The following is a 16715-nucleotide window of genomic DNA, read 5'->3' on the forward strand; positions in this document are numbered from 1 at the left end:
AATTATAAGTATGGGTAGTATTGAATATTAAGTAATTGGATTTTAAATCAGATGAATTTAGATAGTTTTATTTATGATATGAAAAATAATAGAACTATTTACTTGATGCCTAAAACCATATTTCAAAATGAGTTTAGAATATTATTATAAATTTGATTTTATATGAAAAATTATTTTACAATAAAAGTTAAGAATTTTAACTTTTTAAAGAAATAAAATTTTACTAGTTTGCAAATGTAGATTGTATCCTAATGTTTTGTGACATCTATGACTCGTGTTTGGGGTTAGATACGGGAAAGGGGCATTACATTTATTGGTATCAGTACTACAAGTTTAACCGATTTTAGGACTAAACCGAGCTTGTTTTGAGTTAAAAACTGTATGCATGCCACTAGGATGTCATTGTTACTTAAGGTTCGCTTGATGCCATTCCTTATTTATAAAGGTGAATAAATGTAGTGTATGTATAAGATGTGTGTAATCAAGGGTTTGTAGTATGTGATCGAATAGGAGATTAAAAAAATAAGCTAATAGTGTTTGTAAACCACTAGCTACAATTCTCTTGTTTAGTCTAATAAGATGATGCATCGACATAATAAGAAGGTTCAATACGAGTTTAAGGAAACACTCATTCATGTATAAGTAAAATATTGTTAAATATTAGAACAATCTTATAGAATTGATCATAAGTGACATGTCACGTTAGGCCATAATGTGAGGGTGATTTGTATTTGTAGACAGTAACTGTCTGGTAAAGATTCAAAGTGTTGAGTTTTAACGGACTTGATAGAATTACCTTTCGAAGGTAAATTTTAGAATGGATTGATTACCCCTACCATATCACAATAAATTATCTCTTAAAGCAATTGATCTTAAAGAATTCGAAAGGTTTTGAAATATTAGTGGTAGGGAAAGAGAGTAAACTTGTTTTCTAATGTGATTTTAGCAGTAACTGCCACAAAGTTATTACTATAAGGTTGTCAAGCCTTCTTAGTAAAAGTGGTGGATACTCAAACTTTCATAGTTAAGTTGGAAGATATTCCAACGGTTTGAGAGTATCCAAATTTATATCTACAAAAGTTATCTGGATTATTTTCCAGGATGAGATGTTGAAAAGAAAAATCGTGTACCAGGTACTGCGTTTATTTCTATTGTAGTTTGGTTTAACGAATGTTCCTGTGACATATATGGATTTGATAAACCGAGTATTTTAGTTATAATTGGATTAATTGATAGTAGTGTTCATTAGTGATATTTTGATCTATTGTAAGACCAAGGAAGAACATGATGCATATCTTTGTGTAGCTCTTCCAACTCTTTGGAAGAAAAGTGGTATGCTAAGTTGACAAAGTGTAAATGATGGTTTTCTAAGGTTGTATTCTTTGGCCATGTGATCTTAGTTGAGGGAATTAGAATAATCCTCCAGAAAGTACAAGCTATAATGGAATGATAAATTCCAAAGAGTGTTTTCGAAATTCGAAGTTTCTTGGGAATTTTTCGGTTACTATCGAAGGTTCATAAAAAAAAATTCGATGATTGTCTTCACTCTGACCAAGCTATTGAGAAAAGACACATTAATTGTTTAGACTGAAAAGTGCCAATAAAATTTCGAGATGTTAAAAACAATACTAACATAAGCTCCAAGGTCAGTGCAATCATAATATGGAAAAGTGTATGTGATTTATAGTGATGCGTCTCATAATGGTTTGGGATACGTGCTCGTGTAAGAGGAAAAGTTAAGGCATATGCTTCAAATCAACTAAAGAATAATTAAAGAAATTATCTGACTCTTGATCTAGAGTTGTCAACAGTTGTGTTTACTTCATTGATATAATGCCACTATCTATATGGTAAGTGACATTATATCTGTACGGATCTTAAAAGTCAAAAGTTTGGGTTAACCTGAAACAGTGAAAATAGAGGAAATGGATTGAATTTCTTAAAGAATGATGATGTGCTTATAGACTAACATAAATGAATAGTTCACCCCCAAAAATAATGTTTTGGTGGGAATCAAATTTTTTATCCATAATTTATGTTAAAAGTTAGAGTGTTGAAGTCTGATAAAATTCGGTAAATCTAATTGAATAGAAATTTTGAGAAAATTGAATAGAAATTTTGAGAAAATTGAATAGAAATTTTGAGAAAATTGAATAGAAATTTTGAGAAAATTGAAGGATATTAAATTAAGCTTAGAAATATTATTTCCACATTTTAAAATCATGGAAAATAATATAGATCATTGGATTTTAGAATTAATTTCCATGTTCAATTTGGATCATTGAATTAAAGTGGCAAGATTGAAATTTTTGGAAAGTTTCATGGATAAAATGATAATGGGTATAATATTTTGTCCATATTTGACTTTGGAAGATGATAAGGGTTGTGGCTTGGTATGGATGTAAATATGAGGATTCATAATGGTAAATTTTTTATTTCACTTTAAGCTTAATAAATGAAAAATTAACATGAAATTACTTAGAAATTTCGTGAGACAAACTCATCTTCAAGCCTCCATTTCGTGATCCCCATGAACTATGTAAGAAAAATTTTATTTTTCATTTTTGAGCAATTTTCTTTGGATTTAAGATTGAGCCGTAAAATAGAAAATTGTTATATTCCAAAAATGCTATAATTTGGTACCATTATTGCAAGCTAATTTTGCTTGTGTTCAAAGATCCCAAAATCTAGGGTTATGTTCATGTTAGGGTTTTAAGAATTGATGATGGATTTTGAGGTTATGGAGGTTGTAGATTCATTTTCAAGCTTGATTGATGATTAAAATCACCTATACATGTGTGTATAAGTTTCAGCCTAACCCTGAATTTAGGGAAAATATATGATTTGATGAAATTAAGTTAGGGGTTTAATTGTAGATATTTTGAAATATTGAATAGAGGTTAATATTAAATCATAAAACCTTAGACTCTTGATATTCAACCTAAGCTTTAAAAAGTGAGAAAAAATATGGAAAAAACTTACGTAAGGGTTGAAAATGAAGTAGGAAGGATTCTTCAAGCCTTATAAAGTTATAGGGACCTTTTTGTGATTTTATAAAAGTTAGGAGACCTATTCGATAATTATGGAAAAGTTATGGGTTAACGTGTAAATGTGAAATAGTTGATGTAATATGCTGGAAATTAATGTTTGAGTGAAGAAATTGAAGTTAGAATGTGAAATTGGATTATTTTTGGAAGTTAGTAAAAGTTGAGGTTCAAATCACAAATATGGAAAAGTTGGAACTTCAGTAAAATATTATGTGAAATTTGGATAAAAAGGAATTTGATTGGTCAATTAGAAGTGTTAAGCTCAACATTTACATTGTGACATGGAATTAGTATCGCATGAGCATCGAAAAATTGTTAGGAATTTATTTTCTAATGTGTGCCATTGTTAGTAAGATTCTAACATGTGGTTTGAATTTGTATATTTTTTGCAATGATGCTCATTTAGATTGTGTTCTTAAAATCAAGATCAAACATTATTAAAGCTAAGGAGAAACTTAAGGATGAAATGTGAATCTCTAAGGAAGGTTTACAAGCTAAAGACACCAAGTGAGTATAAATTTAATTTGTACTTATGTTATCAAACAAACATTGGCTTGTGATGAGCAAGTGAAAAAGTTACTATGGTAAGAAGTGACTCCTAATTGCTACTTGATTTTTGGTTTATGCATACATGTGCATTCGGTGAGCTAATAGAATTAGTTAATAAGCTGAAAATGCAAATTGGTGGAATCTGCCTAGATTTGTGTTCTAAACAGTAAGTTTAGAAAATCAACATAAATTATACAAAAATGATTAGGGGATGATATTTATACCTTTAGATTCTTATATCAGTCTAGTATTTTTTTCAAAGAAACATATGTTGATGTCGAGGTGTATACAAAAATTATATGATTTTTGTATCGATGATAGGTCAGAAAATAGGGCAGCAAATTTTGCTCAAAACAACTTATGTAAGTCAAATTTGAAAATTCACTATAAATTTTACAAATGGAACTAGAAGGAGTACCTTATATGGTTGGATTCGTATTTGAGTTTAGTTTCATTGGTATAAACGGAATAATTTTTAAGTGACTATATTAATGTAGAATAATATTTCTTTGAAGGTAGTGCAAACTACTAGAATATGAAATTGTGATAAAATTAGGATCGAACCAAATTGAAAGTGAAGGATTAAGTTGATGCTTAGTGAGGCTTATATTGACTTATTTATAACTTTAAACAGACTGCAAGGCATGTATAACATTATACATAGATCTCTTATACATCATTGGGTAGCACTTGCTTATCTAAGTTGGCATGATATTTATGTCATTTATCATATATTTGACGTATTCTAAATATGTCAAAAGTTGAGTATAAAATGCATTGATCATTGGTTATTATATATGATGTTTATTATGCATATATATATATATATATATATGATGTTATTTCGGGTATGGACTGCCCAATGTGAAATTATATTAGTATACTTTGCCATGGATGGATTAAATAAATATAGACTATATGCCCAAGTATATCATTGAGGGTCAGTGGTATTGATGGAAAGTCATAGAGTCCAGCAGCTGCAGGTTTCAACTGTTAGGACCGTCGACGCACCCCATGGCGCAGCGGAAACAAAACTTGACGGTCTCACCAGCGATTCAAGTACGAAAAACTGAAATCGGGAGGAAGAGATGCGAATACTTACAGCGAGTTCCTTGAAAAATAGCAAGGAATGCAGTGAATTCTGGTGGTGTAGATCGGTTCGAATCGTAAGCCTCCACGAAATCATGTCTCGGCCTCTACTCAGTTCACCCGATTGAGAGCAATTTGGTTTCCCCCAAAACAGTTTTGAGAGAAAGTGGCTGAAGGTTTTGTGTGTGTGTTCTCCCCAAAACGGCTGCTAGACCTAACACACCCTTTTATAGCCAAGTTACCCTAGTCATATTAGGGTTTTTATTATTTCAAATTAATTAAATCTATATTTAATTAATTAGAATTTAATAATCCTTTTATATCCGAGTTACCCTAATCATATCAGAGATTTTATTATTTCAAATTAATTAAATCTATATTTAATTAATTGAAATTAAATATTCAGGATTATTAAAATATATATACTTAATAACTCTAGATATATTTTAGTAACGTACAACAAATTGTACATTTTTGCTCGTTTCAATCTTAGGGTGTGACCCTGTAGGTTCTTGTAACATTAGAAGTAATTATTAGAACAATTCTAATATTACATACAATGAGTGACATCTAGCAATATATCATTGTCACCTAAGTTACAAGAAAATATGATTCGATATATCATCTTGGTGATTAACTCTTTTATGTATTATATCCTTATGTCCTTTATATCTAGAATAGGCACAAGTCTTGGAATAGTCACACTTGTATAGCCCATCTATTGTTTCTTGATTTCTAGAGTAGACTTTAATTAACGAATAGTTTATGATATCTCATATCAACTTATTCGAGCATGGCCATGCGTTTCTAGTCTTACTCAATCAAGTGGCCTATGATATATTTCATATTATGTAGGAAGGACATATCATATCTTAATCATACACACCCACTACATATATTGAGATATATTCAATAACAGTCTTTATAGAGCAACCAGTTACGGAGCTTGTTTAGCTGCATCAAAACATACAACAATATATGTTGGGATAGTATTGATCTCAAGTATGAGGATCATACATACATATAGCCATCACCATGAGTAATGTTATGACTGTCACATAATAATCCAAGACATATGCTCATGGTGGGTCAATCCAATACATTGTTCTCTAACAATATAATCATGTATTAATTCTGACATCTCTTTGTCATCAATCAATAACATGTTAGTCTTGAGCGTATTATTATTGTCCATGCCCATAATAATACTTGACTAGGGATCTTTTAATAATAACAATTATGTCATTATATGGACTTTATTATCTTCCAGTTTATGTTAAACACATATATATAACTGAAAATAATAGCGGCAATGCCTTTATTCAATAAAATCGGTAAATAAAAGTATTATTACAATCATCATATGATTGGTCTTTGGGAATACTCTAACATCAACACTATAGTGTGCAAGGACACTTATTACAAGCGGTGGATACAACCTTATGTTTCATATTTAGATTAGCAATAAAGTGTAAACCTAGTGTAGGTTGTTGGCATGACCTTATGTGTCATATCTGAATCAACACTAGAGCGTAAGCTTAGTGTAGGTTTTATAGTTACGGTGCATATATTTCACTCGAATACTGAGGTCCTCATAGGTTTATATTTTGGGATATGGTTTATTGGTTAATAAGTTATAAATAAGTGAATAAGCTTATGAGCTTATGGAATAAATGGCAAGTATATCGGTAAGAAATTTTACATACGGTTTATATCATGTTGATATATGGTAACATGGCTGGAATGCAGGTAAAGTGATCATAATGCATTGAATATTGTTACTCATTTTATTTATATGTTACATTGCTTTGAATATTACCATGATTGCCTCACTAAGTTTATACTTAGAGTGTGATGATTTTCACGCGTAGGTAAAAGAATGCGAGAGGAGTAAGGAGCTGAGATCATCGAAGAATATTTCAGGTAACAATGATGACATCCTATCGTGTTGTAATGTTTATAGTTGATATGTATACGAGTAAGAAATGTCTGCAAAATATAAGTATGGTATTATTAAATATTAACTAATTGGATTTTAGATCAGATGGATTTAGATAGTTTTATTTATGATATGAAAAAGAATATAATTGTCTAGTTGATGCCTAAAATTGGATTTCAAATAGAGGTCAGAATATTATTATATTTTGATTTTATATGAAAATTTATTTTACAATAAAAATTAAGAGTTGTAAAATTTTACCAGTTTTCAAATGTAGATTGTCTCCTAATGTTTTGTGACATCTCTGACTCATGTTCGAGGTTGGATAGGGGAAAAGGGTGTTACATTCAGAATGTAATTTCTCGTATGAAAATTGGAGTGGGGGAACTGGAAACTCCGATGAACTTTGTTTTCATTTATTTCTCTTTGCAAACTTAAACCAGGTTAACCTGTGATGAAAGGGATCCTGTTGAATAATTATGAAGCTTCGAATCTTTATTCGCATTTTGTATCAGTTTAAGGCATTATATTGCATGTTTTTGACCTTTGTCTTCTATCTCTTTAGGTACATTAGTGAATCTAAAGCTTTGTGAGATTTTCGACTTTTCGTCTTCAAAGAACAATTGCTCATTCGAAATGAGTTCCCGAACCCTCTATCTTAAGGGCCAACAATCCTTAGTGGACTGACCAAATAGACCGATGTGATATTCACACGATTCTTCGATGCTTTACCAACATGGTCACTAATATACATGGGATATTGGTCTAATTAACGCTAAAAGGTGATTTTTCATGAGAAAACGTAATAGATTTGAGTATAAAACATGGATTGTAACAAATGGTGCCTTTTTCTTTTATTTATTTTCTTTTTGGACTTTAATTTGTACTTGAGATTCTTCTATGCCCCTCTTCTTTGAATAAGTTTTCTCTCATAAGAAGACCCTCATCTTTCATTTCTTCCTCACTCATTATCGCTTTACTAGTGTCTTTCAAGAACACATCTGATTTATGAAGATGACTTCAGCTATTTTGCACCTTAACAGTATTCTGATCAACTACTAATGTCACATTGGCCTGGCAAAAAATATTCACACCCTTATTCAAAATCTTCACTCTTTCTTGCACAACAGGACCCTCTAACAACTTCTCTGCATAGATCACAATATTCATCATCTTCAATAGTTCGGACATCTGATCGCTTGACTCCACTTGAAACTTTTTTGCTTCATCGATCATTTCTTGTTAAGTCTTGACAAGATGTTTCTGGAGTCTCTCGATCCTATTGACACGTGCTAATATCTCATTCATAACTCTTGATCTTTCCTTAAGTACGACTAGGTGGCTTCGATTTATTTTCTAAACTTCTATCATTGAATCATCCACAATTTACTCCCATATTTTCATAATTGAAAGCACGTAAAAATGATTAAATACCAATGTGTAATACATAATGTAAAGATGTGAATGCAAATGTAATACAAAAGGTATTGATCCCAAAATAAATATTCTTAAAATAATTCTTGAAGAACTGACAATGTCTTGATATTATGTGAAAGCGAAAATCAAAGATTACAAATAAGATCAAACTCTATCTGTCAACTATTGAACTCCTGCAAGTAGCTGGATGATGCATCATTCATTGTCAGACTCTGCCACTACAAAAATATTTAGAGCTTTTTCTTCATCTTATGTAGCAAAGGTTTGTCAATGTGGTTTTTGACCTTTAGCTACTGTCTTCAAGTTTAAGTCATGCTTATCTCCTTAGTAGTGGACTATCTCTTGTTTTTTGTTGCTTTTTGCTTACTCGATGGAGAAATCTTTGAAATTCTATATAACCTAATGAAAGGTATTGATGTTTCAAGAACCTTCTAAATGACTAGCTATTTAATATATCAATACCTTTAAATGATATGTCATGTTTATGTAAAGAGAAAACACAACAAAGCACACGACAGGATAAAAGGAAACGAAGTTAGTAGAAATAATAATTGAAGGAATGTGAGTCATTCAAAATAAAAGAATAATTGAATACAACTCATAAATGAGACACCAAATAAGTATTGTTAATAAAACACGCAAAGGAATTTTAAAATCCTAATTGCATACATTCTAGTTTTCTTAGGGTATCCACGTGGCTCTGGTGGGGTGGACTTACTAAATTCTCTACTTGAATTTTGATTCTAAAAAAGGTTCCCAAATTGTTCTTACAACCTGCTAAGTTTAATAGAGACTTTAATTTTGGCCCATTCCAGGCTTTGTAAAACGTGGAGGATACACTATTAATTTCTTGATAAATGAACATTGCCTTATTATATTCTAAAAATTAAAATACAATTAGACAACCATTAAACCTAGAAGACTAAACCTAAAAATGGAGGCTCTAATAATAATCCTAATTTATTTTAACCAGTCATTGAGTCGAATAATCAAAATGGACCCTCGGGCATTTTAGTGTAAGAGCCAAATCAAATTATTTCCTAAATAAGGGACTAAAGTGAAAATAAGCCTAAAGTGGAGGCTCTGATATTAATCTTAATTTATTTTAACCAATTATTGAGCAGAATAATCAAAATGTGCTCTCATACATTTTAATGCAAGGGCCAAATCGAATTATTCCCTAAATTAAGAAGTTCAGGGACTAAAGTGTGAGAAGTCTAAAATATAAAATATAAGGGTTTCTTTTAAAATCTAGAGTTCCTACCAAAATCTAAAACTAAATTTTAATTAATAACTAAATCTAAATGATATTAAAAGAATCATTGGAAACAATAAAAACAAGGAATTAAAAGACATAAACTTTAAAATATAGAAAGGGTCTAAATGAAATAAAATTAATAATTTATAATTAAAAGCTTATAACTAATAATTTACAAGTAATAAAATAAAATGAATTAACACAATATTAATGCTAGGGTTTATTAATAATAATAAAACTAATCCAGGGACCAAAATGTAACAAAAACAACAACTTGGGGTAAAATTTATATTAAACATAAACACTCAAATTAGTGATCAAATTAAAATAAATACAACCTGAGCAACAAAATTGAAGCAAATTTAAAAAAACTTGAAACAATGATATGATTGTAAAAGCACGCTAAACCTATATTGACTATAGTGAAATTCTACCTAAAATTCCAATTAAATTAAAGAATAAACAATAAGAGGTAAAATCATGCAGTTATGGCACAAACAGTCGAAGTAAAATAAACAAACTTAAGATCAGGGACTATAATGCAAAAATAGGACAGATATTGGATGGCCTGAAAGAAAATAACCAAAAAGTTAATACTAAAAATAAAAAATGGAAAATAGCAGGATGAGGCATTTAATTCTAAATAAAACAAAAAGGAGAATACATAATAGTGACCAAAATATAAACCAATAAAACTTTCAGTGACCACGGAAATGATTAGGTCCTCAGAGAATAAAATTCACGGGTATTAGGGTAATGGCGCTATTTTGCCAACGACATATAACATCATTATAAGGTGGCTTTTGGTTGACATGATAGAATTTAATTCTACTATTTTTTAATGTTTGGTTTAAATTTTTTAATTTTCAATGGTGAAATTTTATTTTGGTCGGGTCGGGTCGGTTTTTTTAAGTATGATATTCGGGTTGGGTCGAGTTCGGAATTAAGGTAAAAAATACCCGACCTGAAAATATATATAATTTTACCTTATATATTTAGGAATAATTACAATAATACCCCTCTATATATAATTTTTTCAATTAAGTCACTATTTTTATTAAATAAAAATAATTTTTTTATTATTTCGGGCCGGGTTAGATTTCTAATTTATATATTCAGATCGGGTCGGGTGAAAATTTTTTTAGTCGGGTCGGGTTGGTTTTTTTTAAGTGTGATATTCGGGTCGGGTCGGGTTTAGGGTGAAAAATACTCGACCCAATCCGACCCAAAAAATATATAATTTTACCTTATATATTTAGGAATAATTACAATAATACCCATCTATATATTTTTTCCAATTAAGTAATTGTTTTTATTGAATAAAAATAATTATTTTATTATTTCGGGTCGGGTCGGGTCGAATCTCAGATGGAGGTTCCCTTGTTCTTGGGTCGGGTCGGGTCTGGCGGACCAAAAACCTGACCCAACCCGATCCATGACCATCCCTAATTGGAATGATTTTAACTTATGATGTTTATTAACATGATTTTTATAATTTATTGAAATAAATAATCAATCAATAAAATTAAAATTTATTTTTTTTTTAAATTTTTATAATATATTACTATATGTAATTTATAAAACAAACTAAAAATTAAGTAAAAAAAAATAAGAAAGACAATCCTGTCATTTTACATTACTGAAATCAAATTCATCTTACATGTTTGCGAACCAAACAGAATATGAAATTGGATTCCAATTTAATTTCATACCAACCAAACATAATATGGAATTGAATTCCAATTCCTGACAGATTCTAATTCCTTCACATATTCTAATTCCCTAAAAAATATTACAGCGGACCAAACGCCACCACCAAACCAAAAGTCTCTTCACTCCGAGCGTAGATCCGACGCTTATTTCTTAAAAAAAAAAAAAGGACTAAATGGACATAGATTTAAAAGCGAATCTTCGAAACCTTCAATCGTTGATGACCTTTGAGTTTCCCGGTGACTATTAAAGAAAGTTTACTCGATACTCAGTCTCTTTCGTTCTTATTTTTTTTTTTAATACGGTTTCTTCTCATTTTGATTCTTATTGATATTTTTTTTCATTTCGTTTTATGGTTTTTTTTTTGTTTTGAATCAGAATAAAAAACAGAAATATAGAATGAAAGGTTTCGAACCTTTAAACGAACTTCTGAAAATTTTTGTTATTTTTGGATTGCTTTGGTTGTTTTTAGAAACGGGAAAGAAAGACCAAAACCTGATTACATCTTGCAGTGGGGTTTTATAACCTTTAAATTATAAAAAATAAAATCAAAATTACATGTTTTACCATTTTCCTTATGATTTTCACCATTTTCCTCTTTGTTTTGCATGTTGACCTGTTAGAATAGGTGAGCTGGAACCAAAATAGTTACTGGGAGGGACCACTAGAGGAATCCGGAATGCCACAACTGACAATGTGCAGGTGATACTGGAGCAGCTGGCACGGAGGTGGCGCTGCTTCAATCTGCTGGAAAGATTAGGGTTAGGGTAAACCACCCCTAACATAATGTTGGACCGATTGGGCTTGGGGTGTTTTAAATGGGTTGAATTGTGGGTTTGATTTGCAGTTGGGCTTTAGTATATGGTTTATAGGTAATGTAATGATAATGGGTATAGATGTAAACGAGTTTATGTTGTAAATGGGTTATGGACTACGTAAATGGACATTTATTTGAGAATGTTTATTTTTGGGTAATTGGTTTCTAAAAAAGGTTATTTTAACATGGACTCTAAATTCCCAAAATGGTTATTTGTATAGTCACAAAACCAACAAAACCCAATTTATAGATGACATGCCACCAACGCCACTGAAATGAATTTGACGTCAATGTACGAATGTCTTTAAGTCCGTCGTCGATCATTCTCGATTCGGTTTGAATTACCTAGATAAAATTAGGGTACAACAAATACAAGTAGCGCTTCAAACTTCAATGTATACTACCTTAATTCTTAAAACTCAAAGTGAAGCCCCTTGCTCAACTTTAACCAAATTTCTTCTTCATCTTACTCTCCAAACTCCATTAATCAACAAAGTATAAAATGAATTAATAAAACATCTAAGAACTTCAAATAATGATAAAAATGCATTAAGAATGCTAAAAATGAGCTCAATCAACTTACTTGGATTTTGGGGGGATTAAACGTTTCGAAACCCCCCACGAGTCATCCTACATCATTCAAGGAAGATTTGGAAAGCTTAATCGAAAGCTCTAAGGATGTATATTAATTCTCATACCTTTCTCTAATCTTGGTTGAATTCTTAGTTCCCGAAAGGTTGCACCTTTGGTGCTTCAAATTAGGTTGAAGATTAATGAAATGTTCGCGTTTAGCAAAGGAAAGAATGAACAAGAAGACAAGGAGAAGAAATTCATCTGTTTTACTCTCCTTTTACCTGGGTGACCTCACCAATTTTAATGAAAGTTAACCTTCGAACCATTCAAGGGTCTATTTACTGTCAAGGTCCTTCCTTATTATCTCTTAATTCAAAAATCCCCTTCTATGGCTATTTGGGCTCAATTCATATATCCTATTTGGCTCAAACTCATCCCGACAATTCTAATTACTCAATCACATATGTTTGTAGACCCCTCAAGTCAACTTACATGTGTTGACATAAAAGTTTAGGGCGTTTCAACATGTGAGTCGTTGTTCGATGACGGTGATGGCCATCGACAATCGACAATAGTAATTGGGTATTGATATTAGGAATTTTATGGGTTTAAGTTTTTTTTTAGATTTTAAAAAAATAGTTTTTTTAAAATAATAATCTTAAGTTTTTTTAAAAAATAATTAAAAATATATAAACATGATAAACGTCATATTTTGAGTGGTTGACAAATTTTTAATGTTTGTGACATCAGACACTTAAAATGATAACAAAGAAAAATATTAAGCTCCTACCTTGACAAAAAACTCTTTAACTACCTGAAGTGAATAATAAATATAGATTGGATGATTAATTTTTTATGTTGTATTATATTTTAATTAATTGCATGTGTTTTTTTACTTTTGTTTATTACCTTTTTTTTTACTTATATAGTGTGAAATGGTGTGAACTTATTTTGTCCTCCGACAGAAAGGATAAAATTATGTGAAACATGAGAACATGCATGCTGGGTACACGATTGCTATATATATAATTCAATAAGCAGAATAATCAGGTTTCAACATAGGGTGTTTCAATATGAATAATGCCTCGATATATATGGTCCCACTTTCCACTTCAAATATAATTTAACGTTTCACCAAATCATCTTCCTGAATTGCTGAGTAATGCGTGTCAGGGGCAGACCCATGACAAAAATTCAGGGGTTGTACAAAAAAATTCTTATAAATTTTTTTAGGGGTTGCACAATATTAAAGGTGACATTTGTATTAATTAAAAAAAATTAGAAAAAAATTAACACTAAGTAGATAATTTTATTGTATAAATTTTTTTTTCTATAAGAATTTATCTGAAATATAAAGATTCTACCTAAAAATCACAATATATATATATATATATATATATATATATAAATACTAAAATAATATCATTTGATCAATGTTCATCACAATTTGAGGGGTTGCCCAGGCTACCCCTGGCAACCCCCTGGGTCCGCCCCTGATGCGTGCCCTATATATTGAAAGCTCTGTTTTTTTCCCTTCACTTTGCACCATGTTTGGATTGAAAGGAATATAAAGGAAACAAACTGGAGAAAACAAAGGAAAAAAAGTATGAAGTACTATCTCATTTGGATAAATAATGAATGATATTTTTATATAAATTGACTCTCAACTCGATCGATATACTTATTATAATAATATGAATGGTGTGAATTTAAATACATTGAAACACATAATTTATTTTTAATTAAAAGTCATTATATTTAATTTAAGTGTTGTATAAAAATTAATTAATTAGTTTATACTCTTCATATGTGTGCACATTTTATTTTTTATTAGGAAAAGATTTTACAGATAAAGTGGAGATTATTAACAACCTTGGTAATTAGTGTGGGACGAGGCAGTGTTTAAGTAAGATGGTGGCAATATATCATGGGTATTTTTATTTTCCCTAGTGCACCTCATGATTGCAGCTCTTATTGGGGGGGGGGGGGGGTTCAATAATATAACCAAACGACTCGGAATGATAATAGTAATTGATTTTTATCGAGAATCAAACTATTTGAATTATTTCGATTTTTTGCTTTATTTTTATCAATCGTGGTTTTATACATTTAAATGGTTATTTTCGTACCAATATTTGAATATTAATTTTATGCAAATATTAGAAATAAAATTAGTGGAAGAAACAATAAAATTTATAAAAAGAAATAAAAACAAAGAGCTATAATTAAATTGTTTCATCCGAACTTGGTTTACCTTGTGTATTGCAAAACCACTGGTCCAAAACACTGTTATAGCTCATTATTCATCAAACTACTCTCAAAGCTCTCTTATTGTCAATTTGTAAAAATACTTTCTCAATATCCATTACTTCTTTTAACTTAAGTATTAAAGGGTATTTTAAAATCCAAATTCTGACATTTTTATAATGACGTGGTTCTTGTAACGGTATTTTAGTTTTGCGAATTTTTGAGTACTAGATTTGACGGATATATGAAAAATGTTTGGAGTGGTCATCTTTAGGGTTAGTGTAGAGTCAATCGAATTAATGAAATAGTTAAGAGGGGTGAATTGGTAATTAAAAAAATGATGGAAGTATTTTGCAATAGAATGTAAAATTTGACACAAATAATTTTAGATTGGTTCAACTTCTTTAATGAAATTTACATCCATTACCTTAGCTTCCACACTAAAGATTTTAACAAATTTACTAATTTGTTCAAATCTTTTAGGACAAGGTGTAACCTTGCAACACACTTACAAAACCTAACTAGGAATGTGTTTGCACAATTCAAGAACAAAAAAGAACACTCAACAAATGAAATAAATTAGTACAAAAGTGTTCTTTGAAAGAAAAAATAATATTGAAGAATGTTGACTTGATTTTTAGCTCAATATGATTGTTTTGGTTTTCTTTATGATCTTCTATCTTCACATATGACTTGAAATCTTATTTTTATACCCCCTTCATTTAATTCTAGCCGTTTGGGTTGTTGTGGGAGTTAATAGAGCCGTTGGGATTAATTTTCCCACAATAAATGTTACCCATACACCTTGAGTACCAATACTCGGGCTTAGAGTAACAATATTGCCTACATTAAATACAAAAATCTAGCCCCTTAAAGAGTATATGTACGAAAATAGCCTACTAAAATCGTGTTTGTCAAAAACTTAAAGGGAGCATCAGTACTGCAATGTATATTTACACATTAGTATCATTACCAATATCGGTATTGTAGTGCATTTTTACGCATTAGTATCGGTACCAGTATCGATGTCACTTGAACAATATCAATATTGTTCTTGCAGTATCAATACTATAGGTTTACAAATTGATTTTTGACTCGATTAAGATCCGAAACCATTTCTAAAAATGTTTGAAAATTATTTCCAGTATATGACTTGAATTTTTCTAAAGAGTAAGGAGTGAAGATGGAATTTTTTACTTTAAAAATAATTTTTATATTCAAATGGTTGAATCGAATATAAGCTTGAAAACTGAATTAAAAATAATCTTAAGATTTGTTTAAACTTATTTACTTTTGGTATATCAAAATCTTAAAACATGATTCAACAATTAGATAAGTCGAATATAAAAAAATGTCTTTTAAAGAAATTTTATATTAAAGCGAAATGCACATTATTATATTATATACAACCAAGGATATAATCTCTTAAATTTTATTAAGGTGATTACCTCATATTTTCCAATCAAATTTTAATCGCCATTTTCCACTATTTTTTCTTTTTATACAAACAGGTCCCAAATTAAAACAACCCAACACCCAAATCCTAAAGGGGCCTCAAGTCCAACCCAAACCAACCCCAAAACAAAACCACAACCAAAACCTAACCCAGAGCCCAAACTGAACCCGACCCGAAGCCTACCCTAACCGAAACCTAACCCTAGTGTAGTCGCCCCCAATCACCCTAATAGATGTCGTCGATCTCTACACCAAGCAAAGGAAGGCAACTCCAGCACGCCACCACCACCCAACACTCCACGCTACCTGCAGAAAACAGAAAGCAAGAAAACAAAATTGTAATGATTTTCTTTCTTTGTAAATGGGTATAAACCCCGAACGAAACAATATACCAGGGACTCTCCCCCGAAATTTGAAAGGCAATAAAAGAGAAAAGTTTTCAGCCACCATTTTCTTTAGGGATTTTTTGAAACTAACATAAAACCGTAGCATTGTGTTTTTTCCTCATTTTTTCGATTTTGATTCGAAAATCAAGCAAAACAAAAGAAAAAAAAGAAAGATCGAGAAGAGAATAAAGAAATTACCTTCGACCGA

This window comes from Hibiscus syriacus, unplaced genomic scaffold (genome assembly GCF_006381635.1).
Source record: "Hibiscus syriacus cultivar Baekdansim isolate YM2019G1 unplaced genomic scaffold, ASM638163v2 tig00002511_pilon, whole genome shotgun sequence".
Classification (NCBI taxonomy): Eukaryota; Viridiplantae; Streptophyta; class Magnoliopsida; order Malvales; family Malvaceae; genus Hibiscus; species Hibiscus syriacus.